At 57.7% G+C, this 15902-nt stretch overlaps 1 protein-coding gene, 2 non-coding genes and 1 pseudogene across 3 annotated transcripts in view; 2 read left to right on the top strand and 2 right to left on the bottom strand.

The window, feature by feature from the left end:
• Nucleotides 1–2989: 2989 nt before the first annotated feature.
• CLEC18C (C-type lectin domain family 18 member C) overlaps nt 2990–15902 on the bottom strand; it is a 271662-nt gene continuing 258749 nt past the window's right edge. The window contains exon 13 of the transcript XR_007769266.1: nt 2990–3002. The gene's annotated coding sequence lies outside the window, so the exon portion shown is untranslated. The remainder of the gene's footprint in view (nt 3003–15902) is intronic.
• On the bottom strand, nt 3467–3657 carry LOC127034506 (U2 spliceosomal RNA). Its single transcript, XR_007769408.1, has one exon. It is a non-coding gene; the product is annotated as a U2 spliceosomal RNA (small nuclear RNA).
• LOC127034523 (U2 spliceosomal RNA) lies at nt 9065–9255 on the top strand. Its single transcript, XR_007769423.1, has one exon. It is a non-coding gene; the product is annotated as a U2 spliceosomal RNA (small nuclear RNA).
• Nucleotides 9577–9789, top strand: LOC127034510 (uncharacterized; annotated as a pseudogene).

Genomic DNA, 15902 nt, shown 5'->3' on the forward strand with positions numbered 1-15902 from the left:
CCTCCAGGGAAACAATGCATTCTTTCTGGAGGGGCAGCCCTGCGCCCACCCTGTAAACCAAAAACCCAGAGCCTGGAGCATCCAGCCCCCCAGAGGAGCTGACCTGGGGACCTCCTCCCTCCTTCACAGGTTGTACACTGCCAGGCCCCTTTTCCTGGGAATGTTGCCCCTCCTCCAACTGGGTCTTTATCCAGTCAATCCTCTGCGGGTTGGGTCTGCTCGGTCTGTCCCTTGAGCTTGGGGCACTGGGCCCGTATGTGGCCTTGTTGGCCACAGTGATAACAGCCCATGTCTCATGGGTCCCCTCGAGTGGGTCGGATGGCCCTGACACTGGATGTTCCCCTTTGTTGGGGGTTCTCCATAGGCCCCCGCTAGGAGGTCCCATGGTGACTCTCTGCATTGAGGCAGGCCTGCTCCTTCGTGACTCGTCCCTCTTATCCCCTCTCTGACTGTCCATAAATTGGTCAGCCAGCTCACCTGCGTGCTGCGGGTTCTCCGGCTTCTGGTCCATCAACCACAGCCTCAGGTCAGACGGGCACTGCTCGTACAGGTGCTCTAGTATGAATAGGTCAAGCAGGTCTTCTTTAGTTTAGGCCCCAGCTGTCCACTTGCGGGCATACCCCTGCGCCCGGTTGACCAGTTGTAGGTACATGACCTCACGGGTTTTACGCTGACTCCAGAACCTTTTCCGGTACATCTTCGGAGTCAGCCCAAACTTGCAGAGCAGGGCCTATTTGAACAGTTCGTAGTCCCCTGCCTCTGCCCCTTTCAGTCGGCTGTACACCTCCACGGCCTAGTGGAGTCCAGTAAGGGGGGTGAGAAATGAGATCCTGTCTGCAGGGCCAACTCTGTGCAGCTCGCAGGCAATCTATGTCCTCCCGTGGCCCTCCTACCCCGGCCAGAGCGCGGCAAGTCCCGTGGCCTCACTCCTCCCACCGGAGCACGGTAAGTCCCGCAGGCCCACTCCCTCGGCCGAAGCGCAGCAAGTCCGGCAACCCTGCTACCCCAGCCGGAGCGCAGCAAGCCCCCTGGCCCCGCTACCCTGGCCGGAGCGCAGCAGTCTGAAGTACGGCTGAAGACTTGGAGCGCAGCCCGATGAGTACAAGCCCCACAAATCAGGCCCCGCACTTGCTAAAGCCGCCCCTGGTAATACCACTCATGGGGAGGCAGTACCCCAGGACAGGGCTAAATAGCAAAGACTTGCCAGAGAAGGAACGATTGGCTTTGCCCTGGTCACAGAAAAGAAAGGACAGACAACTGTCATGCAGTAATTGTAGCCCAGCCCTGCCTTTCAACATCGCCTGTGATGTCTGCCAACCAGGGCCGGCTTTAGGAAGGACCGGGCCCAACTCAAACAGTTTTGAGGAGGCCCTGGCAGGAATGACTTAAAAAATAAAACACATGTAAAAAAACACATGGGGCTTGTATTCATTGCCAACAGGTTTGTAGCTCGAGGATCTGATGCCTCAAAGTCACCAAAGGACCCATACAAAATAAAACCCGTGGAAGAGATCATCCTCAACTCCAAGGGATCGACGAGGACGATGATGTTATTGGCATATTGAGGCATTGCTAAGGCTACATTTTAGTCACGGTATTTTTAGTAAAAGTCATGGACAGGTCAGGGGCAGTGAACAAAAAGTGACCTGTCCATGACTTTTACTATATATCCCTCACTAAAACTTGGGAGGCCTACCCAGGGGTACCATGGGTGCTGGGGGAGGGTGGCCCAGTGCTGGGGTGGCACAGGTGGCAGTGTGCTGCCCAGGACCCCTTTTGTTGCTTGGGGTGGGTGTAGGCGGTGGCAGACTCCCTACCTGGCTCCGCACCTCCCCCCAGCAGTAGCAGCAGCACAGTTTGGGTGCGGGAGGGGGCTGGGGCACAGGGTGGGGTGAGACAAGCTCTGGGCAGTGCTTACCTGGGGTGCGCCCCAGAAGTGCCCCCTTGCTCAGCTCCTAGGTGGAGGCGTGGCCAGGCAGCTCCGCACACTGACAAGCACTATGATCCCTGCCGCGCGCCCCGGCTGCCGCTGCCCAAGCGGCCTGGGGAGCCCCGCGGCGCGGCCCGGCCGCCGCTGCTCGGGCCGCCGGGAGACTCTTGTCCCGCGCCGGCTGCCGCTGCCCGAGTGTCCCCGGGGGCCCCGCTGTGCCCCCAGCTGCCGCTGCTCGGGCCGCCGGGGGACTCCTGCCCTGCGCCCCAGCCGCCACCGGTCGCAGTGCCTGGGGAGCTCCCTGATGCGCTCCAGCAGACAAGCCTCCGACCCGCCGCCCGCCGGCAGTCTCCCGGCGGCTGGAGCCGCTGGTGAGCGGCGGGTCGGAGCCCGGCCCGCTGAAGCGCAGCGGGAAGCTCCCCAGGCATCACCGGCGGCAGCGGCTGGGTCACCGGGCGGGAAACCCCCGGGGACTGGAGCGGCAGCGGCTGGGACACCGGGCGGGGATCCCCAGGCTGCATCAGCGGCCGCGGTTGGGGCCCAGGGCAGGAATCTCTCGGCGGCGGCGGAGCCGCGGGAGAGTCTTTCCGGGGGGGGAGCTGAGCGTGGCGGGAGCGCTTCGTGACACGGCCGCTCTGACCTCACATCTGGCCCGGTTGTTATCAGCAGGGCGGTTATTTAGGGATTTAAATGAGTTCCGGAGGCGCGGCCAGAATTTTAGCAGCAGCAGCTGCCTTAGGACGCGGACAGCAGCCCTACACGCATAAACACTCATTTTACAAATGCAATGATCTCTCCCCGCCCCCCGCCAGCCCTGGCCTCACACCTGTCAGTAATGAACACTCAGTAACGGGTGAGGGTATTTGTGTAGCCAGAGGTGCCTGTTTATCGTATTTGAACAAAAACGTCTATAGTTAGAGAGAACTTCCCCCCATATCTACTTTATTTACTCCACCGATTTTGATAACATTTGAAATGGGGTCAGTTTTTTTCTTTTTTAGAGGCCTCTCCTGTGAGCTGTAGCTTAGTTAGCTGTTAACTTACCACTTAAACTGGCCCTGCCCCCTGTGCTCTGCGGCAGCCCCAACGCTCTTTTCTGCTCTCCCATAACTCTCTGAAACACACAATCAGGCGTGATTCTCACACCTCCCCGTCAGAACTTGGGAATGGGCCACCTCCACCCTGATTGAATTGGCCTCGTTAGCACCGTATTCATGTATACTGAACAGATGGGAGTTGCCTTACCAACAATTGACAGAAAGGTGTGAGTACCAAGAGAAAGAAAAATCTTTTTTTGTAATGATCGAGCCACTCCCGTTACTGAGTGTCCAGGGAAATGTAAGCGCTCGCCTGTGGCTTTTTGAATTATACCATTATTGGCTGATTGATGTCTTTTCATTATTTGTATAGAAACTGTCCAATCAGTGAATACGGGAACTTAAGTACATCACCCATAAGATACATTTAGAATCCAAGTCAGCATAGGTGTAAGAAACTCAATTGATTCTATTTTTTAACCAGAATAGTCTCCCCGGGGGGAGGTGCACCGTTCCTGGAGGTGCTGCAATACCAGGTCGATGCGTGCAGTGAATGGAGCAAGATCCTATTCCATCTCCCTGTTCCAAAAATCCATTTAATATATAGTCCTGAGATAGAGAACGTATCAGATATTAAACTGATAAGAACAGATTTAAAAGTTTATTAGAGAATATTGAAATAAAGACGATACAAAGAGTTTGAAGCGTCAGTTATTGGTCATTGGGGGCAACCTACAGAGTATAGGGGGACGCTGGTATTTGGAAATTGGTTAGCACATAACATATACAGTCTGTAAGGTCCCCAATGCGGGGTGTACGGTGGGTGGGATCAGGAAGCAGTAAGGAAGCAGTGAGGGTACATTGCTCATACAGTGGGTTACACACAGTCATGGGTATAAGTAAGCGGGCTGAAGTAATGGGGACAGGATGACCCTCACATGGTGGAATCCAGTTCAGTGGGTTTAGGGCTCAGGGGATATGGTTCAGTGGGGGGGGGTTATAGGCCTCCCCCCCCGTGGGTACACGAAATCACGCCGGCTCACTCCTGGTATTGGTATTGGTGGTGGCCGGTGATGTGCTCTGTGTAAATGTCCCTAGACCACCGAATAGTGTCCGAGACCATCAAACGTCTCATGAGCCGTGCATAGCGACGGCCCACCCCGCAGGCCCTAAGTACTCGTTCATTACAGGGGTCCCAGGCACCCAGCGCCCCGACGATCAGGGCGTCGGTGTAAACCTCGTAGCCCTTTGCCCGCAGGGTGTCAGCCAAGGAGGCATATTTTTCAAGTTTGCGGGCTCGGGCTTCACGGAGGGCCGGGGTCCTGTTCTCAAATGGGATCGTCTTGTCGACGAGGATGATCTTTTTCCATTCCTCGTCCGTGACGACGATGTCCGGGCGCAGCAGGCTGTCGGTGTCGGGGATGGTGTGGTTGACTGCGATCTCACCCAGGTGTGGGGCAATGGTCTTCACTAGCCGGTCCTGGACGGCATTGTGGCGCAGCTGCCAGGCTCTGGCGTGGGGTTTGCAGCTGCACAGGATGTGAGGCAAGGTCTCCAGGGTGTATCCGCACTTCCTGCAGCGCTTGTCTCGGTTCCCCTGGCGGACGGCTCCGTTGAGCAGGACGCAGTTCAGGCGGGCGCGGTGTATGAACCGCCAGTCAGCGAAACGGGTGAAGCTGCCAGCGGGGAGAAAGTGATTGCTGGAGTCCCACTTGCTGGTCACCTCAAAGGCCTTGCCCTGGTCGGGTTTTTTCCTCAGGGTGTCCACGTAAAGCATGCGGACAGCGGCCTTCAGTGACTTCTCCAGCACACCTTTGGCTCCGGGGCTGACGATGGTGTTGCCCTCCGTCTAGATCCGCGGCACCAGGACTCCCAGCACCTGCTGTTCCTCGCTCCATTAAAAAAATATTTCCTTTATTCATTTACTTTAGAAATCAAAATAAATTGATGGACTTTTTTCAAGTTTGGGTCTAGTCATTAACCCCCGATTTCTTATTTTAGAAATTGAACTTATAATAGTCAAATAAACTGAAACGGAGTAATTACATTGCTGTGAATGTCATTAAAATGTACGATTAATCGGCCTGCACACACATTGCAATCCCTGGAAATGTTCTAAACTTAAAGGCCCTGTTCTACTCTCATTGAACTCAATGGCAAAACTCCCATGTCTTACCTTCTTTATTTTTAAAATGATCTGTAATCTTCTGCTATGGAACGGACAACTTGGGCAGGTTCTTCATTGCGATTTTGAAAATTGCCATTAATTTATTTTACATTTTGTCATGTAACTAAAAATTAGAAGCACGTTGCTGATGAACAAAGATTGCAAAACATTTTTGACTGGTCTGTACAAGGAGCTACCAGACTACAAGCTATTTGCATACAAATGCGACTCTGTAGATAAAGCAATAAATAACCTTGGGGGTGCAGCACCACTCAGGTTGGCCTCCCCACCCCCCAATTCGACCACATGTGTGTGAGTGGAGTTGTGACACGGCTCAGGGGGTTGCTGGGTCACTCATTCAAGTTTGGCCTACCCAGACTGCAGTCATCACGATGGCTGGGCCACAGCTGAGTGGTGCTGGGAGCCCAGAGGTTGCAGTGACTGCGGCAGGGAAGGGAGCCCAGCCGGCTCCGTGGGACAGGAGCTGCCATGTGACCTTTTCAAATATTCTGGTGACCCAATTTCGGGGCCCGACCCACAGGCTGAAAAACTCTGGATTAGACAACCTGTCTTCTCGCAAAGACCCCTTCTAGCCAGCACCTCAGGACTTAACCCAGAGTTTGCAGACTTGGGTACATACACTTAGACACCCTGAATTCAGGCCAATTGCACAGAGGGGTTGAAAATCCCATGTCACCGAGAAGGGTAGTGCAGAGGTGCTGAGAAGTGGCAGCACCCAATCAGAGCTCTTCAGCTAAGTCCCTTTCTGCGGATTTCGGTGCCAGAATCTGAACACACATGTCTGGCAATATTACCTTCTGCCGTAGAGGGGCAGGAGCACCTACAACATGATACCCAGTTTTCAGTGACCATCAAACGGTGCCAGTTCCTTTTGTCAACTCTTCCCGTCAACCCACTGGGTCCTTCGTCCTTTCCCTCCCTTCCCCCGACCCTTTCGCTTGGCTTGGGAGGCTTTTCAGGAGCATTTTCCCATTTCCTGTTTGGTTCTTCTCAGCCTGAGAGTTAGAGCCCCCTTTCTCTTCTCCACACAGGGAAGGGCTGGAGGGTAAGGGCCTGCCTCCTCCATTCCCTCCGTTGCCTCCTCTTCCTCTGCCGCCACCCTCCCACCCATGCCATTCTGCTGCCCCCACCCCTTGGCTGCATTTCCCCTTTTGCAGGGTAACCTTCTTTATGGGACTGGTCCTCCTTGCACCCCCCACCCCCAAACAATGTTCATGAAAATAGATTAGGAACGGTAAAGAGAACTAATTTAAATTAATACAAAAGCCAAGTTCTTTTAGACCTAAACCGCCTTGAGTTCAGGTAACATTTTTAAATTGCTCAGATCAAGGTGATTTGATTTAAATGAGAGAGTTGTAAATCACCATACACAAAATCTTACTTTAAATCATCAATTTTATTTGTGTTTTGCAAACAACAAACAGAAAACCTGACCCCGCCAGGGAGAATTAAGCCACACATGTAACTGGGATCTTGCTGTCAAGGAACTACAAAATGGAACTGCTGAAGAGAATAAGGCACTCCCCCAAGTCTGTCCTTTTCCTACCGTGCAAAGAAGACCTTTCAGTCTTACCTCACAGAACCAGACCATAAGAAAGGACCGGTTCATAAGATTTCACGTTGCCAGCCATACCCAGGATTTTACAGAGAATCAGATCTACAGTGCAATCCACAGCTAAAGGCGGTCTATGCCCCTACCTAGATAGGGCCCTATGAAATCTGCGTTAACGAGAACACAGACAGAATGACGGAATGAAACCGTTAATGCAGAATCCTGCTCTCCATAGCAGCAGGCAGGCAGATAAAGGTAGGGAGGGGTGGGCTGATGTCAGGGGGTCCCCCTCCCCCTGCCGGGGGACCAGATTACCACTCGGCTGGGATGGGGGGAGGGGACACAAGGGCGCCTGTCTGGCTCAGGAGTGGTTGCTGCCAGCTGCTGTCTGAACAAGGGTTGAGGCTGGTGAGTGCTCTGCTTAGAGACACTGCTCACTCAGGCACACACGCTCCCCCAACACACTCGCCAGTGTCACTGTTCAGCCATGTCAGTTTGCTCACATTATAAAATGCTACTTTAAAAAGTGATGTAAAATGTGCCACTTTTACCACGTACTGTAAATCTGCAGGCCGTGTTGTTTACGTGGGAGGAGGAGGTGGCGTACCTGCAGCGCTGGGAGAGCGAGCTCCCTCCCAGCGCCGGCGCTGCAACCACCCTCGCACTTCAACGCGCTGCCGTGGGCTGCACGTGTAGCCCTGCCCTCAAGCTCTGGCTCCTGAGCGCTGAGGACCCACCGAGCCAGCACCTATGGTCTGTAGCTCGTGGCTGTAGCGTGCCTGCCGCTTGACTGAAGCATACAGTGTCGTCTGCTCGTTTTGAGGGACCCTGTGCTGAGCCTAGAGGCCTGCTAAGCAAGCTGAGAGCTTCTTAAAGAGGCTTTGGTGGGTGCTAACTCCTAATCAGTGGGTGGGGCTACCCAGGGAGAACAAGGCTTTAAAAAGCCTGCTCCTACGCCAGGGTGGGCAAACTTTCTGGCCCGAGGGCCGCATCTGGGTGGGGAAATTGCATGCAGGGCCATGAATGCAGGGCTGGGGCAGGGGGTCGGAGGGGGTGTTGGGGGGGGCGGCGCTTACCTGGGGCTTCAAGGCAGGGCCGGAGAGGGGGGCCTCCGTGCACTGCTATCCCCAGGCGCTGCCCCCGCAGCTTCGTATTGGCCGCAGGGGCTTGGGGCGGGAGCCACGTGGAGCGAGCGAGCGAGGAGGCAGGAAGGCGCTCAGCTCCGCTGCACTGCCGGTGGTGGGTGGTGGGTGGGGGCCCTGGGCTGTTTCTCCCTGCGGAGCTAAAACCTGGGAGCTGAAGGGAGAGGCCACTGAGGGAAAGGACGGGGGTGCGCCTCAAGCTGTTGGGAGGGGCCAAGCCTTAAATTGCACCCACCCACTCTCAGCAGGCACCAGTCTCCTCCTCGTCCCCCCCCCCCACTACCCTCCCGTAAGGCAGAAGCCCTGAGCTCCCTCACCCCTCCAGTCTGGTAGGTGGAGAATGCGGGGAGTGGTGGGAAAAACGGGGCGCTCCAGCAGCCGCACAGTCACTGGAAAAGAGCCGCATGCGGTTTGGCCACCCAGAGCGCCCTTGCACCCATTTTCTTTTTTGTTTTTCTTTACACAATCTGCTTTGTTGATTCTCTGTACAAAAACATTGCAACTTAATTCACGGATTTATTTAACACAGTCTCCCCCCCATGGGCACGTTGTCCAGCATAGTTGGGATGGGCAAGGAGAAGCCCCTCCAGTCAGATCCCTTCCACCCTCAGAGGGCAGTCTGCAGAGAGGCTTAGACTGAGTGAAGAAGTGCCCAGAAGAAGAGGGAAGGATTCCTAACAGACCCCTTGCCCCAGGACTCAATGCTGCAAGCTGGAAAATAGACCCTGCTTCCCTTTCACCTTTGCCATCAATATCTGGGGTTCCCCAACTTCAGTCCACCCGAGGCTGCCCCAGAATCAGCTAACACTGCCCTCTTCAGTGAGCAGCACAACCTGCAGTGCCTAATGCAATATGCCAGAGACTTCCTGGCTCGAGAGAGCACTGGTTTTGCTGCAAGAGTTAAGAGTGACGGGTACGTCACAGGAAGTGGGTGGGTTTATGCAATTCATGACTATGCGGCAGCAGCCAGGGAAAGCAGTGAGATGAACCCAAGTAACCAGACTGAAAGAATTCTCGGCCTTTGAGTAGAATTGTGTGTTGAGTCCTTGCTTTTGAATTAGTACATTGCAGCCGTTTAGGGGGAGTGATTGTCGCTTAGAGTTTCATAGTTATCAGAGTCTGGTTGATGGCATTTGGTCCGTGTGTGGGAGCTCGTCATGGTGATATAGAAAGCTGCGGCGGAGGTAGGGCTGTCTCGTTTTTGTTGCAATTGGTATCGCTTCTCGGCCTTTTGGCTAAGATCAAGTGTAGTATCTGTTCTTATCAGTTTAATATCTGATACGTCCTCTATCTGAGGACTATATATTAAATGGATTTTTGGAACAGGGAGATGGAATAGGAGCTTGCTCCATCCACTCCACGCATCGACCTGGTATTGCAGTACCTCCAGGAACGGTGCACCTCCCCCTCGGGGAGACTATGGTGGTTAAAAAATAGAATCAATTGAATTTCTTACACCTATGATCATTTAGATCCTTAATGTATTTTATGCCTGATGTACTAAAGTTCTTTCATTTGTTGATTGGATAGTCTCTATACAAATAACAAAAGAATGTCAATCAGTCAATAATTGTATCGTTTAGAAAACCATAGGCGAGCGCTTACATTTCCCTGCCCACTCAGTAACGGGAGTGGCTCGATCATTACAAAAAAATCAATCCTCTTTCTCTTGATACTCACACCTTTCTGTCAATTGTTGAGAATGGGCCATCTCCACCCTGATTAAATTCGCTCCTCGGAGCTAAGATCAAGTGTAGTATCTGTTCTTATCAGTTTGATTATATTTAATGGATACCTGCACACCCCTGTCCTGATGATGGAATCTCCCGTGGCTATTTTTGAAAAAATTGATGCTGCCCTAGAGATTTATTCTTCTTCTGAGGCTGATTTGCATACAGATTCAGCTGATTTGCATATGCACTGTTCTGATGCTACTTTAAAGGGAAATTCTCTCTCTGTTTCTTCTACAGACACACCTTCGCGGATAGCTGCTGCTCCTGCGCACTCCAGTGCCAGGAAAACCCAGCAGAACCGTGCTCCAAAGACCCGAGCCACCAGCAAGGATGGAAACACCAGAAGCCAGCGGAAGAAAACCGCACTGGACACCTCCTCTGGAAAAATAAGCCGCAAAAAACCAGCTCTTCGAGACCCCACTTCCAGAAGGAAGGAGGTGACTACAGCTTCCCTGAGGAGGGGCACCAGAAGAACCTCACCGGCTCCTCCTGTCCAGGATACTGAACACCGGCCTACTGCTCCCGAAACGGACGATACTGGAGGAGTCCCCGCGAGGATCCAGGTCCAGGATGCTAATCGTCCCCCCGCTGGGAAGGAGGCTGCTGGAGGAGCCCCCCCATCGACCAAGGACCAGGACTCTGATGGCCCCCCCCGCTGGGAAGGATGCTGCCGGAGGAGCCCCCGCAACAACTGAGGTCCAAGACGCTGCTCGCAGCCCCACCTGGAGGGATGACCAGCAGCTGCGGGGAGCCTACCTGTCTATACACCTACCCTGGGAAGACTCGTCTGCGGAGCACCAGCAGCTGCAGAGACTACCCCCCGCTGCCGGAGGAGGAGACCCCCCCTAACCAACTGCTGTCCGGGTCGAGTAAGTGCCGTACTACACCCCAGCCCCTGGCCCCCTGGGAGGACCCCCGCCCAGCCCCGCTACAGGGGGATCCCTGCCCTGAGCCGCTGCTGCGGGCGCTACCTGGGGATTCCCTCGGCGCGCAGACGCCGAGGAGTCCCTGCCCCACGCGGCTGCTGCCCACGGGGAGTCTCCACCTTACGCCCCAGCGGTGCAGCGTGCGGCTGCTGCCCGAGCCGCCGGGGTCGCCCGGCGGCTCCCGTCCCGCGGCCATATCGCCGCTCCCGGGGGGGCCCCGCGACATGCCCCGGCTGCCGGTCACCGAGCCGCCGGGGGACTCCTGCCCCGCTCCCCGGCCGCTGCCGCCGGAGCTGCCGGTGAAATCCGGCCCCGCGCCCGTGCTGCCTCTCTCTGGGCAGCCCGGCGAACCCCGTGGCGCGCTCCTGCCGCTGATGTTTGGGGTGCCGGGGGGCCCATGCCCTGCGCCCCGGCTGCTCCCTCCCAAGCTGCCGGGAGACCCCGACCCCGCACCTCACCTGCTGCTGCCTGAGCAGCCCGGGGAGCCCCGTGGCGTGCCTCTGCAGCCGCCGCTCTGGTCCCCGGGGGACTCCTGTCCTGCGCCCAGACTGCCGCCTGAGCAGACTGAGGAGCCCCGCCATGTGCTCCGGCCACTAACGCCTGAGCCGCTGGGGGATCCCCCCCCCCATGCCCCCGCCGCAGGTACAGCCTGGGGAGCCCTGCTATATGCTCTGGCCCCTGCACCTGGAGCGGCCCGGGGAACCCTGCCCCGTGTCCCGAGTACCGCTGCCAGAGGAGCCCCATGACACACTCCTGCCGCCCCTGCTCTGGCCGCGGGGGGATCCCTGGCTGCCGTGCCCCGGGCCGCCCGGGGAGCCCTGCGGCGCTCCCTGGCCGCTGCTGCCCGGCCCGCCGGGGAACTCTCCTCCGGGACCCCTGCCGCCGCGACTCGCGGCGCCTGGGGAGCCCCTTGATGTTTTTCAGACATCAGAAGTGCGCCCCTTCACGACCACGCTGCTCCAGATCCCACAAGACCTCCCCGCTGCCCACCGGCCACCCCAACCGCCAAGAGACGCCTCCCCCGTCCTCCTGCGCTCGCAGATCACGCCCCCCACACCCCAGCAGTTACGAGATGACTCCCCTGCTCCACTGCGGTTGCCGGACACACCTGCTGCACCCCAGCACCGCACGCCGCCGAGGAGTAAATCCCCCGACCCGCTACAAGACACCTGCACCCCCCAGGAACCCCAGCTGCCGGGGGGAATCCTCAATGCTCCTGAGACTCAGCTACCACCGCAGGACGCTGCCCCCCTCGCCAGCTGTGCACCAGAAAATAACCAGGAAGGCCCCAACGCCCCACAAGATGGCTGCTTCGCTCCAGACACCGTCTACCTCCAATACCCCCTCACTGTAGATGCGCTCATCTGCCCCATCTGCCTGCCGCCTCGACGCTTTCATCTCCTCGGAGGGGTCACCAGACACCTGAAGAGGTGCCACGGCCAGTCCACCGCCTTCAGCTGTGCCCGCTGCAGCCTGCCCTTCGAGTGTCAGAGGAAATGCAAGGCGCACCAGGCCAGCTGTACGAAAGCCAGCAAAACGACGACCCCGGTCGTCCGCCATCCTGTGCCCCAGCCTGCTGCTCCTGTGCCGAAAAGAAGCAGAGCGACTGTGCTGACCGCTGCCCAGAAGCCCACCCCAGCCCCAGAGCCGGCGGACCAGAACCCTGCCGCCGGAACAACAAATGCTGCAACGGGAGGCGTTGACCGAGCCCATACCAACAGGGGTCCTGTCACCTCCTCCCAGGTCGCCCGGAAGATCTCCGAACTGAGGCACCTAAGTGCCCCCTCCAACCTACACGAACCTGCCCCAAGAAGGGCCAGTGCTCCACCACGCGTGGCCATCCGAAACCCCACCCCTAGAGTCACCAATACTGGCTACCGGCCCGCCCTCCGAGCTCCAGCCACAAGGGGCGCCAACGCAACTCCTCAGCCCACCTTGCGAACTCCACCTGGCCGGGGGACAGGGGCCACCCCCCAGACCGCCCCACGCACTGTTAACATCGGAGGCCCCACCGCTACGACCAGACCACAGCCCCAGACCCCCACCGTCAGAGAGTCCGACGCGGCCCCTACAGGCACCAGCCCACTCTCTGCCAATAGAAGACCACCCACTCCCACAGCGACCCCCCGGGCGATGACCACATGCGAAAGCCCGGACACTGACGCTGCACCCGCCGAACCAAGCCGGGCTCTACCAACCAACAATGCCACTACTCCACCGACGCCTATGCCTCGGGGACCAACCGAAAGATCCCCCGAGCCGCAAGGGAGACGACCCGCCGGCCAAACCGCAAACCCACTACCCGCGCGGACCGAGGAACCAGAGGACCGGCAGCCGACGATTAAGCCAGCCACGCCCTGGCAGGCTGCCTGGATCGAGAAGCTCCGAGCGACAGCTTCCTTTGAAGAATTCGACCAGCTCATCAATGAGCTCACCTGCGAACTCTCCACAGAGATCGTCTCAAAGAGGACGCCAAACCAGGAGGCCGCACGGCCTACCTCCAGAAGGCCCACTCCAAACCGCGACGCCACCACCCGAGGAGCTGGACGAAGAAACTCCAGCCGCCGCTACGACCCGGCAGCAGCCTCCCAGATCCAGAAGCTATACAGAACCAACCGCCTCAAGGCCATGAGAAAGGTCCTCGACGGTCCCTCATCCTACTGCACGATCCCGCCCGAGCGCCTATACCGCTACTTCCTGGAAGTATTCGCTGACAAGCCCAGGAACGACGTGCAGCGCCCAGAGTGCCTTCACCCGCTGCCCCGCATCACCAACGCAGATGGCCTAGAGGCTGATTTCACGCCCAAAGAGGTAATGGCCAGGCTCTCCAGGACCAAAAACACTGCACCCGGAAAAGACGGCATCCCCTACAGCCTCCTCAAAAAGCGGGACCCCGGCTGCCATGTGCTCTCCGGCATCTTTAACCTATGCCGGTGCTTTGGCCGGCCACCCACCTCCTGGAAGAAGGCCATGACGGTCCTGATCTACAAGAAGGGTGAGCGAGACGACCCCAGCAACTGGAGACCCATCTCCCTCTGCTCCACAATGTACAAGCTATATGCCAGCTGCCTGGCAGCCAGAATCACGGAGTGGGCGACGACCGGGGGAGCCATCAGCCCGGCCCAGAAGGGCTTCATGCCATCTGAGGGGTGCTACGAGCACAACTTCCTGCTCCAGACCGTCCTCCAGATGACCAGGAGGGCCCACAACCAGTGCGCAATAGCGTGGCTGGATCTGGCCAACGCCTTCGGGTCCATCCCCCACCATCACATCTTCAGCACCCTACGGGAGTTCGGGATGCCGGAGACCTTTCTCCGCCTGATCCGGGAACTCTACAAGGGCTGCAGCACCACCATCCATTCGGTAGAAGGCGAAACAGCCGAGATCCCAATCCGCAGCGGCGTGAAGCAGGGCTGCCCCCTCAGCCCGATCATCTTCAACCTCGCCATGGAGCCACTCCTGCGGGCAATCTCCGATGGCGCCGACGGCTTTGACCTGCACGGCGAGAGAGTGAACGTGTTGGCCTACGCAGATGACCTAGTCCTGATCGCAGACGACCCCGAGAGGCTCCAGGGCATGCTCAACACCATCGGGAGAGTCGCAGAATGGACGGGACTCCGCTTTAACGCCAAAAAGTGCGCGTCCCTCCACGTCAACTGCAGCAAGAAGAACTCAGTGCAGGCTACGGACTTCCTCATCCAGGGTGAATCCGTCGTCCCCCTGGCCGAGGGGCAGGCGTACCAACACCTCGGCACGCCGACGGGCTTCCGTGTCCGGCAGACCCCCGAGGACACCATCCAGGAAATCCTGCAGGACGCCGCCAGGATCGACGTTTCCCTGCTGGCTCCATGGCAGAAAATCGACGCCCTCAACACGTTCCTGATCCCCCGCATCGCCTTCGTCCTGAGAGGATCCGCCGTAGCAAAGGTGCCCCTCAACAAGGCGGACAACGTCATCCGGCAACTGGTGAAGAAGTGGCTGTCCCTGCCCCAGAGAGCAAGCAACGAGCTGGTCTATATTGCTCACCGGCACGGTGGCGCCAACGTCCCCCGCATGGGAGACCTCTGCGATATCGCGGTCGTCACACATGCCTTTCACCTCCTGACGTGCCCGGACGCCGTGGTAAAGAACGTTGCGACGACCGCCCTGCGCTCCGCCACAGCAAAGCGAATCAACAGAGCTGCCTCTGGCCAAGATATAGCCAACTTCCTGAGCGGCTCCATGGACGGTGACTTCGCCCGAGACAGAGGCGACATAGCCTCACTGTGGACCCGTGCCCACATTGCCACGCGCCGACTGGGGAAACGACTAGGCTGCTGCTGGGTATGGAGCGAGGACCGGCGGGAGCTGGGAATCCTGATACCGCGGACCGAGACGGAGGACAACACCGTCATCAGCCCTGGAGCCAGAGGCACACTGGAAAGGTCGCTGAAGGCCGCCGTACGCGCGCTCTACTTGGGCACGCTGAAGAAAAAACCAGACCAGGGCAAGGTTTTCGAGGTCACCAGCAAGTGGGACTCCAGCAACCACTTCCTCCACTCAGGCAGCTTCACCCGCTTCGCTGACTGGCGCTTCATACACCGCGCCCGACTAAACTGCGTCCCGCTCAACGGAGCCGTCCGCCACGGGAACCGAGACAAGCGCTGCAGGAAGTGTGGGTACGCCATGGAGACCCTGCCCCACGTCCTGTGCAGCTGCAAGCCCCACGCCAGAGCCTGGCAGCTGCGTCACAATGCCATCCAGGACCGTCTGGTAAAGGCCATCGCTCCGCACCTGGGAGAAAAAGCCACCAACCGCACCATCCCTGGCACCGACAGCCCACTGCGCCCGGACATCGTCGTCACGGACGAGGCTCGAAAAAAGATCATCCTCGTTGACGTGACGGTTCCTTTCGAGAACAGGACCCTGGCCTTCCGCGAGGCCCGAGCCCGAAAGCTCGAAAAATACACCCCCTTGGCGGACACTCTGAGGTCAAAGGGCTACGAGGTCTATACCGACGCCCTGATCGTTGGGGCCCTGGGCGCCTGGGACCCTTGTAATGAACGCGTGCTTCGGGCTTGCGGGGTAGGCCGTCGCTACGCGCAGCTCATGAGACGCCTGATGGTCTCGGACACTATCAGATGGTCCAGAGACATCTACACGGAGCACGTCACCGGTCACCGCCAATACCAGGAGTAAGCGGGCGTGACTCCGTGCACCCGAAGGGGGGAGGAGATCTTCACACACCCCCGTTGGACTCTATCCCCTGAGCCCTGAACCCACCAAACCAAACTCCACTATGTGAGGGTCGCCCTATCCTCATCACCCAGCTCGCTCCTTTATTCCCATGACTATCTGTAACCTGTTTGTATGAGCGATAAGTACCCTCACTGCCTCTCGACTGTATCTTGATCT

The sequence above is a fragment of the Gopherus flavomarginatus genome, chromosome 14 (genome assembly GCF_025201925.1).
Source record: "Gopherus flavomarginatus isolate rGopFla2 chromosome 14, rGopFla2.mat.asm, whole genome shotgun sequence".
NCBI lineage: Eukaryota > Metazoa > Chordata > Testudines > Testudinidae > Gopherus > Gopherus flavomarginatus.